At 40.0% G+C, this 27,331-nt stretch overlaps 1 protein-coding gene across 1 annotated transcript in view; it reads right to left on the minus strand.

Moving 5' to 3' along the window:
• LOC129764372 (uncharacterized) overlaps positions 1–27,331 on the minus strand; it is a 330,024-nt gene that overhangs the window by 199,596 nt on the left and 103,097 nt on the right. The window lies entirely within an intron of this gene.

Here is a 27,331-nt window from a genome sequence, read left to right on the forward strand (position 1 = left end):
TCGACAAAAATAAGAGGATGTCACTTGAAAACGTCGATGTCGCACTTTGCTTCCCTGATTTTTTTTTTGTCGAAAGACGGGAAGTCTGCTGGAATTCAAATCCACATCGGGAAACCGTTTTTTTCGCTTTGAAGCATAAAAATGAATCTCTGTATGTTCTTTTCGATAGAACACGTTCGTTACAGGTCTCGACAGAAATTCTGTGAGCAGTAAAATTCTGCACAAATACTTTTTTCAACAATTTTTCACGGGATGGTTGTTTAACTTGCATGTCTCGGGCAATTATTCCTATCCAATAGTAAATGGTTCCTTCCGTTGAAGTTATATTACAATATATACCACGTGAGCATTGAAACATCTGAAACAATGTGCTCGCTCTTAAGCTTTTACAAAAAAGAGATAGGTTATATTGAAAACATAACAGAAGAGGCGTAAGATTATACCGACGATTGTCAATTCAAATAATTTGTTTTATTTTCATTCATTACATTTTTCAAAAGATCCCGAAATTTCACTTATAACTTATTAATTTTTTCCCATGTCACATATTGTGAAAGAATGAATGGTTGACTCGAAAAATTAACTTTTTATTTAAATTTGTGATTCTGGAAAGAACTGAGGATGGGATAATTCTAATACTCTGGGAATCTCTTTCTCGATTTGTATGAGAGCAATAATAACATTTATCGACATCGTTTGTGTGACAACTCACTTCAACAGTCAAATACAAATTAAGTACTAAATCATTCGTGAATAATCTCCCGACTGTTAGTCTTCTTTTTTGGTTATATTTAAAATACCGCCTTCTTTTTCTTCTTCAATTTTGCCCGGAGACTTCAAAGAGGCGAAAGAGTATACATAATTTTAATTATTGTAATAGGTGGACAGACATATTTTCAATCGGTTGATGAATGCATCTCTACGATCTGTCGAGAAATGTTCGAGTTATAAGCGTTCCGAAAAAGTTAAATATGTTCCTATACTATACATATACAATGTAAGCTAACTAAATGCTTGTACTGAGCGGCGTGAACCATTTTCAAAGCAGCGAAGCAATAAGGTTTTCAAAGTTAACAAATTCACTTAATATTCAGCATTTACATGTTAACTCTTGTGCACCCGTGACCGAGTGGTTAGCGTCTCACATTATCATGCCGGGTGTTCGGGTTCGATTCCCGTTCTGGCCGGGGGATTTTTCGTCAGAGAAATTTCCTTCGACTTGCACTGTGGTCACGCGTATTCTAGAGCTTACCCCTCGGAATACATTCAAGGCGTGTTATTTGGCTCAAGAAATCTCAACTAAGTATTAATAAAATGACGCTAGTTAATGCATACGTTGAGACGGCAAAAGTTCCACAGGGAACGTTAACGCCATTCAAGAAGAAGATGTTGACTCTTTTTTTTTTATTTACAAAAGTTAACTCTTTTTTTATTTACAAAAAAAACTTTGATTTGCAATATCTAAAATACATATTTTTTATTTTTTCATATAAAATAGAAGTTGTGTAGCAAATTTAAAAATAATCCCAAGATGGTAAAACTATTTTTGAAGAACTTCATGGAGCATCGATTTTTTATGCATTTTTGAATCTTCGAATTTTTGCATGTTAACAATCGTTTTTAGTCACAAATTATGAATCCTGATATGAATTAAAATAGAAGAGCTCTTTATCAATATCCCTCTAAATGCAGCAAATTTCGAGATATTTGAAAAAACATTTCCAATTTATTGTCTTTTTCAATTTCCAATTTTTGTTCCTGAAATTTTATGAATTTGCTTATAATTTCCAACAACTTTTCCAAATGCACCATTATGGTAAAAGTATATGTTTAGGAGTTACGTTGAAAAGCATTTGATTTTTTTTTTATTAAAAAAAATAGTTTATTTATTAGCAGTATTTACATCACAGATTTTTTTACATGATTAGTTATTTAAACTCAAATAGAATTCCATTTCGTTGACATCAATTTCATGATTATTATGAATATAATTTGTGTATTTGATAAGAAGCGTTAAAATTTCAGTTTTTTGTTCTGGTGCTACGTTGCCTAGTACCGGCCGCATGAGTTCATCAAACGTTAGTTTCTGCCACCCGTTAAGTGCTGTTGTGAGCTTTTGTTGCATGCGCCTCCATGCTCCCATTACTCTGGGACACTCAGAAAATTTATGCTTTATCGTCTCGATTTGCGTCCGGCAGTGCTGACAATATGGGTCGTTAGCTCTCCCGATGATGTTCATTAATCTTCGATTTTCTGTTTTCTCATTCACTAGAAGATAAAGGTGACTACGCTGGCTCGACGTTAGACTTTTTGTAGAGATATTTCTCCAGATTCGTTTCCAATTTAAACCCGGTTGGTTTCGTTCAACTCTTGGCCGCTCAGTCTGTTCCAAATAATAATCGTGTATTTGATCGCTTGTGGGATTTTGTGTTATATGGTGCGGCAACAAAGGTATTTGTTGATACATAATTTTCAGACACGGAAATTCGACAGAAGGAGTGTGATTTAGAAGCAGAGAGGATTGGTAAAATGGAATAGAATCCATCTCTTTCAGGTGACGATTAATAAGTAGCGCTTTGCTTTTTATCGCCGGTTGATGACATGTGGGTTAATACAAAACGTAGCGATAAGTATTTTGTTCGTTGAATTGCTCACTTGTTTTACTTTTTCTACTGTAGATATTTAAAATTGCTGAATCAATTTGTCGTTTAGTGATATACATTATAAAATATATCGTAAGAACGATTCTGCGTAATATGCATTTGAAATAATTTTTTCGTAGAGTGACCCCTCTATATAGAAATCAAAGACGTACTCCTACGTCAAAAGCATGCATTGAAGCTTTCCGCATATCTTGCCACATACACGGCCTAGACCGAGAAGGATATAGATTCACGTTTATGCTCTCCTTCATTTTATAATGAGGTGTAATATTATCACGCATTCATGCAACAGCACCAGAGGCTATGTGGATAGCGTGTAAACAGCCTTGTCTTCCAACCGGCCTTGGTTCGATCCCCTTTGACATCGTTCGGACTTTTTTTTTACACAATCCCAAGCTGACGTTCAGTCTCAGAGAAAGAGACGTCTGCTCCCACACCTACGAACATTTCAAAGCTTTTGAAAAAGATGTTTTTTATTTCTTTCATTCACCCTTCAGCACACGAAAAAGTATTTTTTTCTGCTGAAAATGAAATGGTTTCTACCAACGCTAGTTTGACTGTAGTAGGCGTTGTTGGTCCAATTGAAATTCGCATTGACGTATTTATCTTCGTATTCCGTTGGTTTGAAGCGAAAATGGCAATGGAGAATCTTCTTCCATGTGTACTTTTCGTGTTTTTATCCATACAGAACGCAGAATTATCTCGTCCATGAAACGGCACAAAGGGCACTTCGGCATATTTTATCGTGCTATTCACCATCCAATGACTAATCGTCATCATTCTGCCATCATCACAGCAATTGTATGATGAAGTGAACAATCAATACCCTACACTCAAACTTAACGGTCTTTCCAGGGCCACCATTTTTTTTTATCGATAATGGAGTATTTCAAACACATTAAAAATCAATATGCAACAAATAGCATAACGCAAATCTACGTCAACTGTGCGGTCGTGTCTCGGACATAACCTTCCTGTATTTTTTCAACAAGATTCATTTTACATTAAAAATAAATTTTTCACAGTTTTGAGCTGTTACGAACAAAACTGCTGCAAAATTCTATACCGGAAATTCGAGCACCTGCATTCTTATGTAAGCTTTTCAAAATGATTATCGACTATAAAAAATCGTGAAATTAATTGCGTCACTTTTGTTCATTATTATTGTTTGGTTTATGATTGATATATTCACGTAGGTGACGTCCAAATTGAACCCCTATTGAACTGACAAAAGCCAACATGTCGAGTTCCCCACAGACATTTTTTTGCCTGATTTGGGTTCCCCACTGACAGTTCTGCTTGAGAGATGTTAGCCTCAATCATAGCACCCGGCTGGATATATTATATCAATATATATAGGTGTACCGGTAAGCTTCTTCGGTTTTACAACAGATGGCGTAACTTGATTATTATTCTAGTGCATAAAATTTCCAGACATTTGTTGGAAAGCTACTGTTTTTTTGCCACTTCGAATATGTCGAATTTCGTACCAACGAGAGTGTTTTTGCGGGGCGTGTTACTTCATTACTTGAATATGGAGAAAACAGCTGCGGAAGTTCATCGCATTTCGGTGGAAGTTTATGGTGAACATGCTCCAACTGAGCGAATGTGTCAGACGTGGTTTGCAGATCCGTCACAAACGCAACAAGAACTTGCAGATACATTTGGAGTAGCTTAGCAAATCATATCCATTCGTTTAAAAGCAATGGGAATGATCCAAAAGATAGGACATTAGGTGCCGTATGAATTGAAGCCAAGAGACGTCGAACGCCGTTTTTCACGTGCGAACAACTGACCCAACGGCATAAAAAAGGGTCCATTACGACAATCCTAAACGGCGGGCAACGTATGGATACGCCGGTGCATCAACATCGACGGCCGCGCGGAATATTCACGCCCAGAAGGATATGCTGTCTATTTGGTGGGACCAGCTCGGTGTGATGTACTATGAGCTGCTAAAAGCGAATGAAACCATTACGGGGAGGACCTCTACCAACGACAATTGATGCGTTTGAGCCGTGCACTGAAGGAAAAACGGCCACAATACGAGCAAAGACACGATAAAGTTATTTTTCAGCACGACAATGCTCAGCCGCATGTCGCGAAACCTGTCAAAACATACTTGGAAGCGTTGAAATGGGAGGTCCCATCTCCAGACATTGCTCCGTCCAATTACTACCTTTTTCGATCGCACTTCTCCAATTTTGATGAAGTCAAAAATTGGACCGATTCGTGGTTGCCGACAAACCGGCCGATTATTTTCGCAAAGGGATCCGTGAATTGCCAGAAAGATGGGAAAAAGTTGTGACTAGCGATGGGCAATACTTTGAATATTAAATTTGTAACAATTTTTGCAGAATAAAGCATTAATTTTAGAGAAAAAACAAAGAAACTTACCGGTACTCCTATTAGCATAACACTCAAGTGATAAGTTTTACAATAACCAGTTAATAATTTCTTTCATAGAAATGCTACTGACAAAGTTTGTCCGGAATTTGAATAATGAAGAAATACACAAATTTGGAATAAATATAACTTGATTTTGTAAAATTCTATGATTCATAACACACATGAATGCCCCCTAATGCTATATGTCAAGCGCTTATGTGTGCGGATTTCGATGCACTACGGTATTCGGCGAGCACACAGTTCGCGAGCACACATGCCGGTGAATCCTATGATAGGAAGTCTTCCAAACAAATCAATTCCGTAACAATATGTTTTATTTTTCTATGCTATAATTTACTTGTAATTTTTATCCGGGGAAATGTCTTTCTGGTAGATAGAATTTGGGTGGATGACATGCGGATGATTGGTATAACTGAAAAAGCATGTACGAACAATATCGATACTAATATCAAATTGTGAAAATTGTTAATGTTAAGAAAATACACCGATATAAGAAAAAAATATTAGTTTTCTCGGAAAATAATATTCAGAGTACCAACCAGTTAAAATAGTCGTTCAATAGTGCAAATATTGTAAAACATGTCTGGATGGTGAATAGAGATTGGCATTCTGCTCTCCTCAATATCTCAAGCATTTTCCATATACTGTAGCGGAAAAGTTACTTGTCTTTCTATTTGAATTGCAGGTTCGGAGGAAATTGAAATTGGAATTCCGTTTCCTTGAAACCATGAAGCGTCGAAACCATTCTCTATCCGATTGTACACAAAACTGACTATCTTTTACAACACTTCACAGCAGATGTATTTAATTCTGGAAAATAGATCGAGTGAATTTGTATTCCCAAGGTTTGGTATCACTGACTGCAGATGATTCCTTTCTTAATCTAGCCGACGGAAGACACGAAAAATAAAATAAACACCTAGCTGTCTGGTTTTGGTCTTAGTTCTACACGCAGTAATACTCTCAAAAATTATACTCCAACTTCTCTAAACAACTAACATACGAGTGATAACGAAAAGGAATGCTCAAAACCACCGCTGAATATCAGGATCAACTTCTTTTCTTTGTCAATGGTTTTAATACACAACAGATATACAAAATTATCCCATTGCGGAGGGAACACATAAAATAAAATGTTCAACTAGCGCACCGGTGTTATCCGTGCATAGCATCGCCAATTTACTCCCCATTTTGTGCTGCGCCACGAGAGATCACCAAGCAGTATCCTCGGGCAGAACAGGAGGTTCACTGTTTTCCCAAATAAAAGTAACTGTTTTCCGTGGGAATATTTGTCCGGAAAACAGCTGGCATTTCATTTACTTCGTTTTAAACAGCAACGAACCGCGAAGGAGCGGGCTGCAGCCTGACTGAATCGACGACGACATGACTCTAAACGGGCTCTTTCTCCTGATACTGAATGAATATTTGAACAGAAGAGCTCGTTATCCGCGTATAAAAGTGTTAGACGGGGTGAAATGTTTTTACGTTCGTTCTTCGCGTAATTGAGTCCACCGGGAGCTGAGAGCCTTCGATAATTAATCTCTGCTGACCTTAGCGAACGCCGTATCTGTCGTTAAGATTGGAAATGAACGAATGGCGTTCAGTATTGAGTGACAAGTAGAGTGGAATCGTGGGAAAAATGAAATCCCAACTTCGCCTTGAGGGACATTTAATAAATTTTATTGCACCTTTCTAAAGATAGCGTTCTCGGCGTAACGTGTTGCAATTACAAATATTCTGCGGGATTCGTGGAATGTCAAATGGAAAATTATCCACCTCAATTAGATAATTGGATTTCGAAACCAGAATTGGATCACTTTATTTTCCACAAGAAGTACTCCGGCGTGCCTCAAATAAAATGAAAAGAAAAACCAGATAGTCACGGACTGTACACATCCTTGAATGTGCAGCCTTCGCGAAGCACAACCATGAACGGCAATTTCCACTTAAACGCATTCTGTCCGCTCCATCGCCACATAGCCGCACAAATTTGCCAGGGAAAGCACAGAAACCGCTGAACATTAAACACACCTCACTTTCATTCACCCGAGGCAAAGATATTTATTGTCTAATGCTCACTCCGGGGAATCTCCACGTTGCGTTCGCTCCATCGGTATGCCACTTTTTTGTGTGAAAAATTATTTGTGGTTTTATCTGTGCCAAACCTATACAATCACAATCGAACCACTGGGAAAAACAAAATGAGCGTTCTGATTAACAGTGGACTGCTGATTTGGGGGGTTGGAATGGAGGGTGGAGAACAGAAAAACATAATCCCAAGTCGGAAGGACGACTGTTCGTCCCGGGCACTGAGGGAGCTGTTTGGGTGGGAAAACAGCTATTCAGGGTAAAATTCTACTGCAATATCCATTTGTGGCAGACTCTGGATTTTCACGTTGATTACATGCTGTTGCTTATGGGACTCTCTGGGGTGGCTTTTGATTATTACCAGGAATGGACGATTATATGGTTCTAGACGACACACATGTGCCTAGTAGATTAAAGCAAAAGCTGGACGTATTCAGTTCGAGTCGGTTTCGGACAAAATTCCATCAAGTCAAAACACATGAAAAACTTAGTCAAGGTGAATAAGCATCGATGGTCGTAAGTCTACCACTCCTCAGCGACGTAATAAATCAAGCTGGCTATCTTCATTTTCCGCTACCAAATGATATCATTACTCTTCGGGTTTTCTTCGGCTGCCACTGTCGATGCAGCCGCCCTTCTGGGATTGTGGTGTGTACTTTATTGCCCACCCATATAAAATATCCTGCACATAAAGTAGCCTTGGTGATAAGTTTCGACCCTTGGCTGGAAAGCCCGCACAGAAACAAATTTGAGATAAATCCTAGCATCTAGAGGGAACCAATTTATGCGTTGCCAGGTGTTCACTACTAGACTCCCCCGAAGTGTCATAACACAAGACGAAGTCGTTGGACCTAAATGAGAATATTAGATTTAGTTATGAGAATTTTGGTATTCCTCGGTGGTCAGATCCTCCATATAGTGATCAGAAAGAATCTTCAAACTCCCCAGACGCTGAACCCAATTTTCGACGGTTTTCAAGCAAAAATCCCGATACTGCCGCAATTTCACGTTCGATATTCGTACGAAGTTCATCAATCGTCGCTGGCTTGTTGGCATAGACCATAGACTTGACGTAGCCCCATAGGAAATAGTCTAACGGCGTCAAATCGCACGACCGAGGCGGTCAATTGACTTGGTCATTTCGTGAGATAACACGCTCATCAAACTTGGTTTTTAATAAATCGATTGCTAAATTCGCTGTGTGGCTTGTGGCGCCGTCCTGTTGAAACCATATATTGTCCAAGTCCATATTATCCAATTCGGGCCAAAAACATACGGTTATCATTGAGCGGTAGCGATTCCCATTCACAGTAACATGCCGGTCTTGATCATCACCGAAGAAGTACGGCCCAATGACGCCGCCGGAGCATAAATCGCACCAAACCGTATTTTTTTCGGGATACAATGGTGACTCATGGATTAAGTATTGATTGCTGCCTGACCAATAACGCATATTTTGCTTATTGACGAAGCCATTCAGCCAGAATTTCATAGAAAAATCATCTTCAGCCCCGTCGCTGAAGATGATTTTTCTATGAAAATCCGTACCTTTTTTATTTTGTTGCTCAGCCCAATTCACGAACATACGATGCTTCTGGTGGTCAAGCGGTTTCAGTTCCTGCTTCAATTTGATCTTGTAATGTTATACACCCATAGTTAATTTTTAGCATATGTTATGGCATCCCGATTTATTACATTAAATGAGCCGAAAAATAACAGAAAATGTTCTACTCCCCAATACGTGTATCATTTGTATAATATATATATATGCTACAGCCAATATAAGCGAGCGAAAAAAGAGACACATTTAAATGAAAGCATATGAAAGCTTTTCGTATAGTTTGCCAAATACACGGCCCAGGCAGACAAAGTTATATTCTCGTTCATGTTCTTCTTCATCCTCTTAGAAAACATTTTCCAACTTCATTTTATGATGAGATGTAATATTATCACGCTTTTATATAACAGCACTGGCAGCTAATTGGATAGCATGGTCGTGTGAAATAGCTTTGCATTCCAGCCGGCCTTGGTTCGATCCCCATTCCCAAGTGAAATGAGAAAAGAAAACAGAAAGAGATGTCTGCTCGCATACAAACAAACCTTTTTTTAAGCTTTTAAAACAGCTTATTATTTGCGCATTTGATTCTCCAGCACACGAAATTGTATTATTTCTGCCAAAGATGAAATGTTTTCAGCCAACGCTAGTTTGGGTGTAGTAGATCTTTTCGGAAAATTCGCTTGAGAGCGACGTGTGAGAGACTGATTTGGGTCTTCCTAAATTGATGCGCTAGCGGCAGCAATATTCTCGACACTACGGGCACTTCTTTGTCTCATTGCCACGAGAACAATTTGTACTGTGCCTGTGGATTCAAATTTTCCCACTAAACGCTCAATTGTTGATCTAGCAGGACGATTATGACGACCATAAAATGGGACGTAGCGCTCTTTAAGTTAAGGCCATTGACTCCGAATTTCGTTAGAAAATTTTAATAATCTCGACTTGTTGTTGAATCGTATATCTTTCCATTATGAAAATGCAAACCTTACAGGAGAGCAAGGATGGAAATCAATCGATCGTGATTCGATCCATGATTAATCGCAAACTGCACAGATCGCGATCTGTACAAGTTTCGATCAACGATTAATCATCTCCCCTCCCGAAAAATGATATTCTCTTTGTTACTCTGAGTTTATTAATACGTCGCATCAATGGTTTGTGTGCAAATCGCAGCAGTAATTTGCTCCACGAAGGCAAGTGTTTCTATGGTATACGATTCTCAGTATCTCGCCTCTCCGCTCAGGTTATCTTGCCACAACCCGAATGTTACCGAATGTAAAATTGAGTCTCCGAGAGCGTCTTTGCGGGCGAGACGGGAGACAGGTGTGAAACAAAATTGACGCTCGTGCCCTCACGATAAACCATGGATCATATGAGCAAAGCTTTAGGAGTGCAAACAGTAATGATTCCACTTCCATTTCGCTTTTGTGAGATTTTGGTAGCTCTCCGTTTATAGTGTTCTCTCTATGTAAACATGGAGAAAACGAAAGCATTGCTCGTTGCTGGTGACGTCAATAAATCTGACTAGTGTTATGCGGGCGTTACACGATTCGTCCAACGTTTTACTCGAATGTTGGACTCAAACGTTTGACTCGATGAATCGACAAATGTTGTGACGAATGAGCTGCTACACGGTGAAGTAAATGTTGGATTCAATGCAATCGGTCCAAACAATCGGCGAGTATTTGGATCGAATGTTCATTGTTTTTATTTACCATCAAAAACGTTAGGAAACTCGATGACGATGCGAGTATTGAAATTGCTGCCGTAGCAATTGTACTGATATCGGGCTGTAAATTAAAAATGCTTGAAATCAACATTATTAAACTGCAATATTTTGCCGAATATTTTGAATTTTATGAATCATTGAGCGTCCAGCATTCGAGGGTGTTCGTAGCATCGTGTAGCGCTGACTTTATATACCTATTCATTGATCGCTCGAAGCGATTTTGACGTAGGACTACGTCTTACATTAAGGGTGTCAAATCAGAAAACTGGTCACGTTTTTATGAAATAAAGTTAACGTTAATAACTATTTTTGCTGCAAACGGTTTTCAACGATTTGTACACCAATCGAACCGGGAATTTCCTAAGACTTGTTTTATATACTATACATTACAATCCCATAGTCTGTATATGGTTTAAATTGATGGAAATTGGAAGCATTCCCATTTCCCCTTGCATTTGTTCTGTCCATTTGTGTGCTTTCCCGAACAGAGCTGTCAATAACGGGCAACTTATGCAGCCGCTAGAATAGAAACAACGAAAGGGGATAGCGAAAAAAGAGTATTTGTGAAGCAAGCTCCACCCTTGCATAATGAGTAAGCTGTCGCTAGCGTATAACTATTGCATCTCCTCCGAGGAAAATTCGCAGAATCTACAACTGTGTGCATCTTTTAGACGTGTTGGATGCTTGATGAATGGCGATGCACGGAAGATGCTTCTCGTTATATACTCAGTGCAATGCCTGCATTGATATAAGGAAACAAATTGCGACATATGACTTTAGAGGCGAATGAACTGCAAAGTTTAAAGCCTCTCAAAAACAAAGAATGGAATGGAACATATGACAAATTAGTGTATTGTTATCGCAAAGGCAGGAAAGAATCGTTGCTTCTCGAGATGGTTTTACAAAACCACGCAAGCCATTAAACCTTTTCAGGGTCTCCGGAACTTTTCACTAAAGAGTTATTTATGAAATTTCCACGTATTCGCAAATAATATCCGAAGTAATAAATCAACAAATTAAAAAAAAAGATTGTTTAGTCCTACGTCCTAAGCGGTCGTGTCTCGGATACAACCCTTTGAACTTTTTTCCATCATTGCAGAAGAGAAATATTAAGAGAGCGGGAAAAAATATGGAGTCGTCTTATTTCTTCTCAATCAACGGGTAGCCAGTCTACTCATCTCATCACTCTGGAACTCTGCTCAGATCCTCTCTGGGCGAAGACATGGATCCAATCGCAGAACTCTTCATTGAATGATCATCTAATTGACCCTTTACAATTTCCTTTCACTATAAATTTCCTAGTACTTCTACCATAACTCATTATGATATAAAATTATTTTCAGACACAATTCTCGTTTGATATTCTTAAATTACTTTCAAATAACATGTTTTCTCCGTTATACGAAAATATTTAAACGAGGGCAAAAAATTTAAACGAAGCGGTTTTACATCAAGAGCTGTATTGAAACCCGTACCTTAGAAAACAATGTCGTGTATCAAAATATTACAATATTCTAACATGCTTTGGAGCCGTCTTCGTCTTGCCGGGAATCATGATTCTCTAAAGCCCATGAAACTAATACGATAATCATGTGCGTTACCCTCAGAATACACAATCATCTAAGATCAACGATAGAAAAATAGATATTCGATTGTAAAGCACTATCAGACAGCTCAACCCTTTTATTGATAAAAAAATACTTTTCTTGGAAATGCAGATTAAATTTAACGTATTGTTGAATACAGAAGTGAGTGTTTTGTTTTTCAAAACGTTCAGTTAACGAGTCCACATGTATATTATCAAAAACCCCTCTTTCCTCATCGTGAACAAGCTTGAAATTTTTCGTAATCCCTATCCCCCCTAAAGTGGTCTACATGGTATGTGGACCGCCCCTTAGTAGTATTTCCTAAATTAAAACCAAGGAAATAAATGAACATTGTTATTTCTGCTCTCTGTTATAAATTATAAATTATTAGCCAGCCTACTTATTACTATATAGTATGTTTAAATTATTGTTGAAGACTGCTGAACATAGGTCAGTAATCTTAATGCGTCGCAACAATGCCCACTGAGTGACCTTACCCCACAAAATAACCACACATTGTAATCAAAACACACCCATGTTCAGTAGGATGTCTCCATCCGAAAGACACCCATTATGCAACGCCGAAGCCCACCGGCTTCACAGCCCAACATACATATACTCGATGCGCATCCAAATGGAAAGCAAGGTCACAACTTTACACCTAGCGTTGGATCGATCGCTCGGGGTACCGGGACCATTTGCAGGGTTTAACCTTCCGTAACGATGGTCCCGAAATTTCAATTATTATTTAGGCGACAGAAAGGATTCCCAGCTCAGTCCGCCCCCACGGTGTTGATGTTAACCCAGGGCATAGGAGTGTATATGGGCGGATTAAAGTATCTTATCCCCATGCAAACGTACTGTTTCGCATGTTACCGAGCTTTTGGTGTTTTGTTTTATTTGAACAGGATGGTTTTAATTCAGAGCGAATTGGACGGATACTTGATGTGGAAGTATATTTAGGTGAGCATCGCAAACAAAACTATGGAATTCATCACTAGAGGGGGAGTAAAAAGCTCGCAGATTGTTAAATGTTAATGATATGAACACATACGAACTTACATATCCAGAGGTTTACATCGCCACAAACCATTACTAGCTTTCTCCACGCAACGGAAACATCAACAGTTTTTCCCCTGCTAGCACCTGTCATTACCTCCAGCAAGGTGATGACATAGGGAATTCTCTCTCTCTCTCGTGTGGCCCGTTGGGTTTTCCGAGAACATTTATTCCCTGGCTTACGAGGATTTGCACGATCAATAACTACAACACAGGCGAGAACGACGAGGAGCAAAAAATTGAAGGGTGTTAGAGATTAATGATAAAGCTAGCGTTCTGTTAAGACTGAATATGGATCAACTGCAGGGTTTTAGTCAGTGGGGAAAGCAAAACGAAATTGATATATACCATACGGCGGTATCGTTTGCGATAATCTGGGGATTTAATAATTTTTAAGAAGCGCTCTAAATGAGTGCGGACAAAGTTTGTTACTGTCATCATAGAACAAATATTAGTACTGGAATTTCAATGAGACAAACGTGGGTTAATAAAAAACGGGACCATTCCCCAATTCATCGATCAATGGGCTCATACACTGCGTTTCACATCAATAGAACCACAAATTTTTTCTGAGTTTCCAGAGATTTGTGAGAAGTCGGTTGAATTGAAGTTTATAGTGTAGAATACAATAACTATCTTCATTTATAAGATTGGCCATTCGAACTTTATTGTTGTGTTCAGGCGCGAAACAAAAAACTAAAATTCCAATGTTTCATAACTATAGAACCAGATAGAAAAACTCTCACTCCTTTACAAAATTAACGCCAATTTAACATGAATAACGATAAGTTTCTAATTCGTAGGTAATCCATTGATAGAAAGCGGTTTGAGCAACTCGTAGATCTGTTTTGCGGTTTCCCGCACTTAAATAACGTGACAGTTGCCATCGCTTCTCGTACAGACCGAACTTTATCGTTACTAGGAAACCGAACAAGGACTAATAAAGGGTGTGTCACATCAAATTGCATCACGGAAAAAACGCTGTAGAAATTTAATTTTTAGGAATTATATCTTCAGCTTTCGCTTATAATCAGATAAGAGTGTATAGATCACGTTGGCCATGCTTCACTGTAAATTTTTCGTAAATTTGGAAAAATGTCGTCGAACGAAAAAGAGCGTCGTGAATTAATCCTGTGCACTCATTTTGAGAATCCGGAGTTGTCACATCGGGACATCGGTAAGATGCTGGGAGTCGTCCAATCCACGGTCAGCAGAGTACTAAAACGATACTTCGAGAACCTAACCATCGACCGGAAGGTGAAGAACGGCAAAAATGGATGCTCCGTCAGTGAAAAAGATCACAAGCGCGTAGTTAAGCAGTTTAGACGTGATCCGAGAAGTTCGGTCCGGGATGTCGCCAATAAGTTGAATTTGTCAAGTTCATTCGTCCAGCGGACCAAGCAGCGGGAGGGCCTGCGTACATACAAGGTTCAGAAGGCTCCTAACCGCGACGAAAGGCAAAACATGGTGGGGAAGACGCGAGCCCGGAAGCTGTACACCGAAATGCTGACGAAGCCGCATTGCCTAGTAATGGACGACGAAACCTACGTCAAAGCGGACTTTCGTCAGCTGCCGGGCCTGTTGTTCTTCTCCGCAGAGGACAAATTCAGCGTTCCGGAGGAGATTCGCAAGCAGAAACTATCCAAGTTTGCCAAAAAGTACATGGTGTGGCAAGCGATCTGCTCTTGCGGAAAGCGGAGCGCGCCCCCTTCGTGATGACCGGCACGGTAAACGGGCAGGTTTACCTTAAGGAGTGCCTACAGAAGCGCTTACTACCACTATTTTAGCAGCACGAGGGCCCGACCATCTTCTGGCCGGATCTCGCTTCGTGCCACTATTCAAAGGACGTGTTGGAGTGGTACGAAGCCAACGGGGTCACCTTCGTGCCAAAGGAAATGAACCCGCCCAACGCGCCGGAGCTTCGCCCAATAGAGAAATATTGGGCGATTATGAAGCAGGCCCTCCGGAAGAACCCAAAAGTTGTCAAATCGAAGGCGGACTTCAAGAGAAAATGGATTTCTGTTAAAAAAAAACTACAACCTGACGTTGTACAGAACCTTATGGACGGGGTAAAGAGGAAGGTGCGAGCATACGGGCTTGGGCTCGAAGTATGAATAAAAAGAAAATGCCAAAAGTTGTTTAATAGTTTTCATTTTACTGTCTAAAATTTTCAAAAGTATCGGTCTACTGGGCGAATTTCTACAGCGTTTTTTCCGTGATGCAATTTGATGTGACACACCCTTTATTTGTCATTTATAGATTACATGGTTAAAAATGAAGGGTGCTATATTATTTATATTTTTTCTTGAAAGTTGGTATTTTTTTACATAACATATTCAAAAATCAGAGAGATTTTTTTCGATTTTGAATTATGATGTTTCAAAGACCGTGATTCTTCCAATTTGGGACGAAATGCCGATGGAAGTCGTGTCTGCGACGGGTTTGAATAACGTTTGAAGCTGTCAAAAAGATTAAAGACGGTGTTATTCCGAAACATATGTTGTAAATTATCAACCGGGGAGCTGATAAGCCATCATCTTTTAGTTAAGCCTTCATTTTTTTGCTGAACTTATTCACTTTCATTAACTTAATCCATCTTAATCAAACCTAACCAATTACTTATGAATTTAATGAATGCATTTATTAAATATTTGTTAAAATTAATAAAGCATAACAAACATTCTGAACATATTAACAGCTGTTTAAATTGAAAATTGCGGTAATTTCGTATGATTAAATCATCACTCAAGTTGAGGTGTTCATTATGCGCAATAAATCGTGCATTACCCGCACGCCAAGAAGTGTTTAAAAATAAAGAAAAGAAATCCTTCCGTGGGAAAAGATTATTCAATTTTTAAGATTGTAATCATAAATAACTACCGAAATCCATAAATCGTAGATAAATCTTATTAGATAAATAAACACAGAAGTGCTGTGGAACGATTTTGGTAGCTAACATCATGCTTCACATCATCCTCGCATACATCCCTTTACCAGACATCGCACGAATGTTATATCCTTGTAAATCCAGCTCATGACAACATCGCTTAGAACCTACCGGATGTGGAACATCGAGGGGTTGTAATCAGTCTTCAGATAGTGGCCTGCTTTTCCCATTCCCTTTTCCCCCCGGAAGAGGCTGAACAGTAATTCCCGTGTATAGCTGACCAACATTCTCATCAAACTTTTTCCGAAGCCGCTATGGAACGGTTGGATTCTATTTTTGTTCTCCCACTTTATGATTCACCAGTGGCACCAGTAAGGGGAGAAAAACATGGAACACCCCAAACTATACACCACCATTGGCTATTAGCACAGAAGCACGAAAGCGATTAGTGGCGGCGTTGATTTGGAGCAGTTCCGGCTCGAAACAGGGCTCATCAATTTGTGGCCTGTCTCGTTTGGCGACGTATATGGTGATTAACACGAACCTTTTCTTTATCAGTTTTTCGGTTTACTTTTTCGACTAAACCAAGGACGCCTGGAGGAGTGGCCGAAGAATAATGTTCTCCGGTTATATATGGGTGACAAGTTTTTGATGGCCAATCTGTCATCCGGTGGAGATGACGACCATTTATCGAATTAAAAGTTAGACTGAAAAAGCCAACGCAACTATGTAAATAAATTTGTCACTCCTTGGGCGAAAAGGTTCTCCGTAATCCGGACAATGTCTGCTTCGGACATGTCTTCTAACCCGTATTCAATTATCGTTCGCAATCAACCACTCTCATCCAATCAGAACTGTGCTCGTTCTTTTGACACTTTAGTACGGCTTTTGAAAAGGGTTTTGTCAGAATGGGGCACAGAGTGTAAATATGCACATGTCAGCGTGTTTGTGCGTGCGGGGGTGAGAATTTGAAACACCGACCATGATGAAGTCTCTGATGTGGCGACGAGGAGAGAATCCTGGGTAAACAGGAAATCACCCCGTTTCTGAAACTGTGATGGAAGTGAAGGTGAATTCCCATTTCCGCTGGCCGCTCGGAAGCGATGTTGGTCAAAGCGGAGGCACGGCGAGCGTTCCATTTGTTGGAAAATGGAGCCCCATGTTGATTGGCATTGTGTCTAGCGTGTGGGGGGATGCATGTCTAGACTCCATTAGTGTCCGATGATTGTAAATTGAATTGTAGCGTTCACCGTTTTATGGATAGGGCATTATAGAGGCAGAAATAACTTGCCTCTGATAAAAATGTTGACATTCCCATATATTCAAACCAAAGCAATAATGGACGAATTCATTTCGGAATTTCAATTTACACACGAATACATTGAATACGCAATATATGTTCGCGTTTTCGTTGAAATGCAAATTCAGTTTGGTATCGCATCCTTCCAGACGTGACACATTTATCGCCAGCATAACTGTCGTCTGCCGCCCCTCTTCTTTAGACTTTCCTTCCCTACTGACTAAGCTTCTTTTCTTCCAACTTACACCACAAAGAGCAATATGTCGCTTTCCGGTCAAACCGGGCACAGTGACTGGTGGTTGGGTAGAGTGGATCCGATTGCCATTCTTCGGGTGCTATTTTTGCAACTAACATGCATGCAATCGGAAGAGTCAAAGTGCAATTTCCCTCAGCCTTTTGAAAAAGTTTCCTAAAGTCGATACAAAAGGGAAGGAAATACTAGAGAGGTATATCGATTCCTGTACCATTCGAGTCGAACGACTCTTGGCTCGAAAAGTTTCATTCTTGTTTGGCCCGTTCACAACTGGCGAATATCCTACTTGGACTCACTCTTGCCTTGGTTTTCTTGATTCTTTCCGACGAGAACAGAGCGAAGACTTCGATTTGGCAGTTGCCCATTTTAGGTCCCACAACAATTGGCGGCTATAAGGATAATTTATGATACAGACAGACACTGAAAACTCATCAGAGTTTGAGATGGTGCTTTGGTAGCTTGAGTAGGAATGTACAATTTTAATGTTGCTCTACATGAATCAATGGAATTCAACAACATCCGACCTTTGATGTGATCACGAAACCAGACTTGCTATTGGTCACCATGTGGGTCATTTGGATAATTTCAAAGAGGTTGTCAAAAATAATGCCAGGAAATAATGCTAGGATGGAATCAAGTGTTACTTTTTTTATAATAATCCACTACATACAGAAAGTATTGTTATCAAGGACAAAAATAATCAAATTAATAAAATTAAACGAACTACATTTTTTCCATCAATTAATGCAAACGTTCAAAAATCATATGAACCTAAATAACATTTCAGCAGGTACTGAAATTTCAGTATTATTGAAGTGTTCAGAAACAGGGGTTATCCAGGGGTTTTCAAAAACTGCTTGATGCTTCGCCAGTGCTCCTTTTTGAAACCCTAATTTGAAAACAAAAAGGTGGAAGTGTAAAAAATCATCCTTAGAGGATGAGGGATGAGGCCATCAAATGAACATTCCATCATATACCGTTACAACTGAGAAAAAAAATCAGTATTGCAAGTGATACGTAAAATGTTTTGGCTTTAAAAAGTACTTAGCCGAGAAAAAGATCTTAGAACAGTGGCTAAATATAATTAAATTTCAATTTTATCTAATGTTCTATTATTTTAAAAGCCAGCATTATATTATTTGAAATTTTATCCCATAAAACAACTAATTTTAACCTCATGAATGTTGTAGATTTATTTCATTCGAGTTCATCACAAAAGCAAAACAAACATGATAAATACATAATTCTTAAATGAATATACTTCGATTGTTTGTTCTCTTTTTCTTGATTTGTTCCGTGTTTATTCTGCGCTGTGTGAAAGATCGTATGAAAAAAAGCGCTTCAAATCGTGACAGTAAAGTATTATTTGTATTAGTATGTATAGCTATTGGAACTGGTAATGAATTTGAGTATTTATTTATTCATTTTTGGTAAAATTCTGGTTCGGACTAGAAGTAAAGGGTGTGTCACATCAAATTGCATCACGGAAAAAACGCTGTAGAAATTCGCCCAGTAGACCGATCCTTTTGAAAATTTTAGACAGTAAAATGAAAACTATTAAACAACTTTTGGCATTTTCTTTTGATTCATACTTCGAGCCCAAGCCCGTATGCTCGCACCTTCCTCTTTACCCCGTCCATAAGGTTCTGTACAACGTCAGGTTGTATTTTTTTTTTTGAACAGAAATCCATTTTCTCTTGAAGTCCGCCTCCGATTTGACAACTTTTGGGTTCTTCCGGAGGGCCTGCTTCATAATCGCCCAATATTTCTCTATTGGGCGAAGCTCCGGCGCGTTGGGCGGGTTCATTTCCTTTGGCACGAAGGTGACCCCGTTGGCTTCGTACCACTCCAACACGTCCTTTGAATAGTGGCACGAAGCGAGATCCGGCCAGAAGATGGTCGGGCCCTCGTGCTGCTACAATAGTGGTAGTAAGCGCTTCTGTAGGCACTCCTTAAGGTAAACCTGCCCGTTTACCGTGCCGGTCATCACGAAGGGGGCGCTCCGCTTTCCGCAAGAGCAGATCGCTTGCCACACCATGTACTTTTTGGCAAACTTGGATAGTTTCTGCTTGCGAATCTCCTCCGGAACGCTGAATTTGTCCTCTGCGGAGAAGAACAACAGGCCCGGCAGCTGACGAAAGTCCGCTTTGACGTAGGTTTCGTCGTCCATTACTAGGCAATGCGGCTTCGTCAGCATTTCGGTGTACAGCTTCCGGGCTCGCGTCTTCCCCACCATGTTTTGCCTTTCGTCGCGGTTAGGAGCCTTCTGAACCTTGTATGTACGCAGGCCCTCCCGCTGCTTGGTCCGCTGGACGAATGAACTTGACAAATTCAGCTTATTGGCGACATCCCGGACCGAACTTCTCGGATCACGTCTAAACTACTTAACTACGCGCTTGTGATCTTTTTCACTGACGGAGCATCCATTTTTGCCGTTCTTCACCTTCCGGTCGATGGTTAGGCTCTCGAAGTATCGTTTTAGTACTCTGCTGACCGTGGATTGGACGATTCCCAGCATCTTACCGATGTCCCGATGTGACAACTCCGGATTCTCGAAATGAGTGCACAGGATTAATTAACGACGCTCTTTTTCGTTCGACGACATTTTTCCAAATTTACGAAAAATTGACAGTGAAGCATGGCCAACGTGATCTATACACTCTTATCTGATTATAAGCGAAAGCTGAAGATATAATTCCTAAAATTTAAATTTCTACAGCGTTTTTTCCGTGATGCAATTTGATGTGACACACCCTCTATTTCGAAGATTACTGGAAACAGTTGTTTATGGTTTCATTTATTTCAATGCTTTTCTTTATATCCATTGCTTTCTTTTGCACATTTCTCGGTATTCCATTTTTTAGTAATATTCAACAAATATTTACACAGGTACCATGCTCCAAACGTTGTCTACCTCAAAAGAGAAGTTCTCTTTTCTCCAATGTACGTTTTAGGTTCTGTTATTATCCATTCACTCATCCCCTTAGGCTAGGTACACAAACTACGTAACGCTCAATATGCGGATTTTGGAACCCCTCTGTTCAATCTCTAGAAAAACTTTCGACAAATTCATAGAATTTCGAACAAGCAGAGATGAAATCCAGAGAATATTAATGCTCACATCTGTTGGGATTGGTGCTTCCAAGCCATCTGGCGTTTAGCTGAGAGGAACAGGAGTTGGTATAAATTGATGTTGATTTACACAAAAGTTCTAAAGGTTCCGCGCAACAGTTCCTATCGTTTTTGCAAAAAAAAAGTACTGGGACTTCCTTACGAGACGAGCAAATCAGCACGAGCTCCTAAGACGAGTTGGCATGAAGTTCGTAAAAAAAAGTATGACACAAAAAATAAATATTTAGTGGTTAATGTGATCTCTTTTGGCAGATGCTTTGGCATTCTTCCGACTAGGTTTCAGAGGATAAAAATCGTGCTTTTCAAAAGCTTTTGCAGAGCTGTGAAATAGTTTTTCTTGTTTGCCACACCTGTTCTGTCCACCTCATTGTCGAGGACAGCTTCAAGAGTTTCAATTAGGTCCAAATCGGGACCCTGGAGTGGCCGTTTCATGGTTCTTAAGAATGTTTGTTTCGCTGTATGTTTTTGATCATTATCCTGCTAGAAGGATTGTTTATCTTGCTGTCTCATTTTCAACATCGACACTTTCAGGTTTTCGCATGGTATGTCGGTATACCCCTCTGTCGTCATAATTCAATTGATTTGTGCCAAAATTTCCACGCCAAACCATGATCAGTACCAAATTTGATACCTCTAGAATTCAAACCATTATCATCCTTATCCAAGTCCAAATCTTACTCCAGCTAGTAGACAGCAGTCTTTATCAATGCTAATGTCAAAAAACAGTTGTTTTGCTCGATACCAAGGATGAATGGATGATAGATGTCGCAAACAGTGATGCAATTTTGTTCAGGTACCGCGTCGATTTTTATGCTGTCTGTTGGATAGTGCTTCTGTATTTTTGCATAACATCATTTCTACATCTGTACTCGAGTGTAAATTTAATGTTTCGGAAAAGAGAGCGTTACATTTACAATGCAAAGATTAAAGCGTTGATACCTCTTTGCCGGTTGAGAGAAGTGGTATGACAATCTCTTCAGAAAGATAAAAGGTGTATGATGTTTGTTACTTATTGACCCAAAAACTTTTTTCATAGTTGAACGAACGTGTAAATTTTTTCGCCTCAGCTTGCACTGACAGGCAGAAGCAACGCGGGAAAGAAATACTAAATAGGACATACCGCGTTAGTTTTCATATCGTTATGTGGAGTTATGTTAGTGCTATATGATTGAATCATACGTACGAATTGGTAATTTTGTACATTCGTACATTATTTTATCAAATAACACCAGTTATGGGGAACAATTATGTAATCGCCTCGGGCCTCACAGTATCTAACACGAGAAAAATATTCACAATTCATGCTTGATGCGCTACATGCATTGACAATGTAGCGCATTAAGCATGCATGGACACAAACTGCTTCTACAAAACCACGCAAACCCATCGGTCCTTTTTAGGGCCACCAAAACTTTCGACTAAATAAATATTTATTCTAAAAATATCGATGCAACCCAAAGTAATAACCGAAAGTGAATTTATTTCGATAAATTTTTGCTAGAAAAGAGCTTCCTGGATTTAGGAGCGGGTGCGGATTTCTTTGTGCCCGCCTTAGAAAGCCTTGCTGCCGCTCCCATCTGGTTGCTCGTAGAATTACTGATAAATCGTGAATTACTTGTTGGTGACTTTTTCAGGTCGATCAATGAATTTTCGTGAATTCGAGCAATGTTTCCGGGTTAAAAGTGACGTCAAAATAAAGTACATTTCAAGCCGGATGTGGAAAAGGTATTTTCAGCTATTCTTCAGTGGAAAATTTGTTCCGCAGTTGTTGTTGTCGACGCCGCCACTCGGGTGAACATTTTTTATGAGGTAACTTTTTGAAATTCGAGGTGACTATTTCATTGGCACCCTAGTGTAGCTCCTCTGAAAAAAAAGTTTGAGTACCAATGTGTTCGGGGTTGTCACAACAAACTAATTTTCACAGCAGCAATTTTCGTGTTTCGCAGCATGAAACTAAAATTTAATTTATTAAATTATTTTATTTCTTTTATTTTCAGGTTCTACTTATATTTTACATTTTCTTTATTAATTTTACAATTATTTTATTTTCAGGTCTTTCAGGATCCAGCGGCTATTTTGCTATCAGCGGCTATCAGAACATCGATTGGTCAACATTGTTCCATTCAATTATACAATTTTTAAACATTAAGGTAAATGATTTCGGTTTGACCAGTCGAAAATATGATCACGGTTTGTCTACGATTTGGAATGCTCTAGTTCAGCGCACCTGTGTCAAATTAGATATTCGAATATTTCAAAACATATAAAGGGTGTGTCACATTAAATTGCATCACGGAAAAAACGCTGTAGAAATTTAATTTTTAGGAATTATATCTTCAGCTTTCGCTTATAATCAGATAAGAGTGTATAGATCACGTTGGCCATGCTTCACTGTCAATTTTTCGTAAATTTGGAAAAATGTCGTCGAACGAAAAAGAGCGTCGTGAATTAATCCTGTGCACTCATTTCGAGAATCCGGAGTTGTCACATCGGGACATCGGTAAGATGCTGGGAATCGTCCAATCCACGGTCAGCAGAGTACTAAAACGATACTTCGAGAACCTCACCATCGACCGGAAGGTGAAGAACGGCAAAAATGGATGCTCCGTCAGCGAAAAAGATCACAAGCGCGTAGTTAAGTAGTTTAGACGTGATCCGAGAAGTTCGGTCCGGGATGTCGCCAATAATCTGAATTTGTCAAGTTCATTCGTCCAGCGGACCAAGCAGCGGGAGGGCCTGCGTACATACAAGGTTCAGAAGGCTCCTAACCGCGACGAAAGGCAAAACATGGTGGGGAAGACGCGAGCCCGGAAGCTGTACACCGAAATGCTGACGAAGCCGCATTGCCTGGTAATGGACGACGAAACCTACGTCAAAGCGGACTTTCGTCAGCTGCCGGGCCTGTTGTTCTTCTCCGCAGAGGACAAATTCAGCGTTCCGGAGGAGATTCGCAAGCAGAAACTATCCAAGTTTGCCAAAAAGTACATGGTGTGGCAAGCGATCTGCTCTTGCGGAAAGCGGAGCGCGCCCCCTTCGTGATGACCGGCACGGTAAACGGGCAGGTTTACCTTAAGGAGTGCCTACAGAAGCGCTTACTTCCACTATTGTAGCAGCACGAGGGCCCGACCATCTTCTGGCCGGATCTCGCTTCGTGCCACTATTCAAAGGACGTGTTGGAGTGGTACGAAGCCAACGGGGTCACCTTCATGCCAAAGGAAATGAATCCGCCCAACGCGCCGGAGCTTCGCCCAATAGAGAAATATTGGGCGATTATGAAGCAGGCCCTCCGGAAGAACCCAAAAGTTGTCAAATCGGAGGCGGACTTCAAGAGAAAACGGATTTCTGTTCAAAAAAACTACAACCTGACGTTGTACAGAACCTTATGGACGGGGTAAAGAGGAAGGTGCGAGCATACGGGCTTGGGCTCGAAGTATGAATCAAAAGAAAATGCCAAAAGTTGTTTAATAGTTTTTATTTTACTGTCTAAAATTTTCAAAAGGATCGGTCTACTGGGCGAATTTCTACAGCGTTTTTTTCGTGATGCAATTTGATGTGACACACCCTTTACATAATATTGTCTTCTTCATGACTTACAGTAGTTTTATAGCATATCACCGATTCACGTGTTTAAAAGTATTATAAAATCCACATGCTATTGCTGTCAATGCGCCCCTCACTTGAGCTAACTTTTAATCAATCACCAGATGATCATTCGGCTTTTCTGGATTATAACACTTACAAATATTGTAAACATTGTAGCACGGTACTGATTTCGACTTTTGGAAGCCCCTCGTTTCGTTATTTTGAATTTCAGATCCAATACAATCTCTCCTGTGTGGATCTGGGATTCTCTCTTCTTTCTATGTATTGGATGTTTGGCAACGCGAGTGCCGCTCCCGATTTTAGATTTGAGCAACTAGCCATAATGGGTGCTGGATGTGACTGGGCGGCTGTTTTAGCCAAGACACCCACATACCAACACTCCGAAAGACTCATGCTTTCTTTTTTTTTTGCTATTTTTTCATTTGGATATTTCCCCCAAATAGCAGAGTCTTTCGGCGGGGTTTTCTTGTTCTTCAAATTTCAAAACCCGGCGAGCGCTTCGACTTGAACTCTGCTCGGGAGGTTAAAGGGTATCGCCCGCGAATGCTTGAATGCGCGACCAATGAAAGCGCAGGGGAATTTCGGTATGAATACAAAATAGTTAACATCGTTAACTATTACGTAATTCCGGTTCCAATGAATGTCTCGCTGATCTGAGGATCTTGAGATATGCTTGCCATTCCGACTTCGAAAGTGAAAAAGGCAGGAGCGGATTAGTTTGTTCTGGTGTCGCGAGTTGAAATCCGAAGGTAGATTTTGGTGAAAGGCTACATGTGCTAGTCAGTATGATAAAGTTTCATTTTGTGATTTTTTTTATTTTCATATTTAGAATAGTAATTAAATTTAGTCCAGTAGTTGTTTTCCGTGAATTTAACTCTCCGCTTGTGTCCCCATTGAGCGGAACTGAAGGTAAGCTTCGGCATGTGACATGTGGCTAGCATTAATTTTAATTGTGGCCTGTGTGTGGTGTTCTTTTGACTGTCGTGTGTAGGAAAAAGCCGCTTCTGACCCACGATCGGAGATTGGATTTCCGCCACCTTGTCCGTCAATTCTAGTGGCCGCGCGGAGCGCAAACCATCACTCGCGCATCCAGGGAAGGCGCATCACGACACATCTACGAGTCGAACGCGCACTCAACGCCTACGGACTTACCATTCATCGCCTGGCGTGGAACGGCGATAAGGTAGATTCTCCACGTAAAACCTAGGTAGTGTGAGTAGAAAACTATTTTTACCCAATTTAATAACATTCGCATGTGGGGTTAAAAAGCTAAGACAGAAAACCACACCACTAACAAAGCCACACAATTGTCACAAAATTTAGAAGTATAGAGCAATACCGTCAGCGTGCACATGCTGCTCGCTAGCAAGAAGGGTTCACACAAGATGGAGAATTAGACTCGATAGTAAGATCGCTGGGCTTGAATTCCAGGGTCCGGTGTTCGAAACCCATATGAGGATTTAGTGAAATAAATTTAGTAACCATTATTTTTCGTTATTTGTTGTGATGATTTCGTATGTAATATAGATGTGAATATAACCTAGATTCGTGGGAAGATGTGGAGAACTTAATAAATGTTTAAGGAATCAATGTAATTTGAAGTAGACATAAATGTTGTGCATTTACTGGCTAGCGGTAGCCTAAACACCCGATACAATTTTCAGATAGGTCACGAGCCCAGGGTTGGGGCTCCTCTTCTGTTGTGGACAACTTTTCAACCCCCGCACCTCGTCCTCTGAAACTTCAAGGTGGGTGGGTTTGGCATCATTGCGTAGGTCCAATGATGAGAATTTTGGCATAAACGGTGTTCATTGGAAACAACCGTATTGCCTCTGTTGCCTGAATTGTGGAACGCGGACAAACGGTGTCGCGGGTCCTTCTTAGCGCAGAAGAGTCGCGGAAATAACCGGGTTTGTGAGAAAAAGGACAAACCCGCCCTCAGTGGGTGACTCATTGCCGGGCAAGTATAAAACACGGCGGTCGGTCTCCCTCGCGGGAGTGGCGCTTAAGCCGACCGCTTATCTGCGCAAAATCCCCGGTCGCGACGAACTCGCGCGCTTCCCCGGCGTCGCGGGTTACAACATCATGCTTGTATACCATTTGTATCAGATTTACTTGGCTAACCAGGCAATTAATGCATTTCGATAACCTCAATTATGATAATGATTTGTCCGATTCACTAATGACCCATTCCAGCGTGACGTAACAACGTTTTGACTCACTAAAAACATGATTTTTCTCGTTTTCAGGTATAAATCACACGATTTCCAAATAGTAAAAGATATAAAAGTGAAATTGAGAAAATTCCCTACAAGACTCTTCAGTTGGAGAATATTTAACAGTTGAATTCTCTTGTTGCCAGCCCATCACTTTTGTGACGTGACAACACCTATCTTTTTACGGTTTCCAACTTTTGAACATTAATGTTGTTTTTTAGTTCCGTTTCAAAACATGCAAATAAACTTTGTTCTATGATTCGTCAACAAAAGATGAACGTGGTTTCCTGTATATTCAGTTTTTCAAAAAACTCGCAAGAAGTTTGAAAAAATCGGCATGCATTTTGTGACGTGACAACGCACTCTGTGCCTGGTTCATCGAGTGGCGCTTACTACCGGGGGAACGCATCTGATTTTGCTATCAGATACTTTTGATAAACTTTTCGTATGCATCCGTATGCATGTACGAAAGGGCTTTTATGTTTGCGCGTTGAAGATGACTTTGACTTTGATCGTTGACCGTTGAAGTTTGCGTGTGCATTTGTATGTGCACTTTCTTTGTCTCTAAATCCACACGGGTCTCTCTAAGTTCTTACCACTCAAATATTATCTCCCTCTCTCTTCTGCTCACTTTCAAATTTTATTCTCTTTTTTCATTCTTCTTCGCGTACTCATGGATATATGCCACTGCTACCATTCACTATCCTATGTGCGATTTCATGCCATTTCCGGTTTTTTAGATCCTTTTGAAACGAACCGGAAGTCACAATCGAAACAACAATATATTCTATATTCTGGAATCTTCGCTCATATATTGTTGACAAAAAGTAGAAGGTTCATTTGTATGT

The sequence above is a fragment of the Toxorhynchites rutilus genome, chromosome 2 (assembly GCF_029784135.1).
Source record: "Toxorhynchites rutilus septentrionalis strain SRP chromosome 2, ASM2978413v1, whole genome shotgun sequence".
NCBI classification, from domain to species: Eukaryota; Metazoa; Arthropoda; class Insecta; order Diptera; family Culicidae; genus Toxorhynchites; species Toxorhynchites rutilus.